We start from the raw sequence: 1099 nt of genomic DNA, 5'->3' as shown, positions 1-1099 counted from the left end.
ACCCCTTCACCCAGTTCCATCAACAACACCACCCCCCACACCCCCCACCCCACCCCCACCCCCCCCCCCCACCCCCCCCCACCCCGCCACCCAACCCCCCCTGCCACCCCCACCCCCCCACCCTTCCCTCCCCTCCCCCCCCCCACCCCCACCCCACCCCCCCCCACCCACACCCAACCACACCCTTCCAACCCAGCCACCCCTTACCAGTTCAACTCAGCCACCCTTCACCCAGTTCCATCAACTCAGCCACCCCTTCACCAGTTCCATCAACTCAGCCACCCTTCACCCAGTTCCATCAACTCAGCCTCTCCTTTACCCAGTTCCATCAACTCAGCCACCCCTTCACCCAGTTCCATCGACTCAGCCACCCCTTCACCCAGTTCCATCAACTCAGCCACCCCTTCACCCAGTTCCATCAACTCAGCCACCCCTCCTCTCAGCTCCAGTCACTGAGCCACCCCTTCACCCAGTTCCATCAACTCAGCCACCCCTTCACCCAGTTCCATCAACTCAGCCACCCCTTCACCCAGTTCCATCAACGAAGCCACACGTGCACCACTTCCATCAACTCAGCCACCCCTTCACCCAGTTCCATCAACTCAGCCACCCCTTCACCCAGTTCCATCAACTCAGCCACCCCTTCACCCAGTTCAATCAACTCAGCCACCCCTTCACCCAGTTCCATCAACTCAGCCACCCCTTCACCCAGTTCCATCAACTCAGCCACCCCTTCACCCAGTTCATCAACTCAGCCACCCCTTCACCCAGTTCCATCAACTCAGCCACCCCTTCACCCAGTTCCATCAACTCAGCCACCCCTTCACCCAGTTCCATCAACTCAGCCACCCCTTCACCCAGTTCCATCAACTCAGCCACCCCTTCACCCAGTTCCATCAACTCAGCCACCCCTTCACCCAGTTCCATCAACTCAGCCACCCCTTCACTCAGGACAAGCCACCCTTCACCCAGTTCCATCAACTCAGCCACCCCTTCACCCAGTTCCATCAACTCAGCCACCCCTTCACCCAGTTCCATCAACTCAGCCACCCCTTCACCCAGTTCCATCAACTCAGCCACCCCTTCACCCAGTTCCATC

Source organism: Penaeus japonicus, unplaced genomic scaffold (genome assembly GCF_977035675.1).
Source record: "Penaeus japonicus unplaced genomic scaffold, GWHDUDI00000001_assembly GWHDUDI00000030, whole genome shotgun sequence".
In the NCBI taxonomy this organism is placed as follows: Eukaryota; Metazoa; Arthropoda; class Malacostraca; order Decapoda; family Penaeidae; genus Penaeus; species Penaeus japonicus.
Note: the sequence above shows the minus strand (reverse complement) of the source record.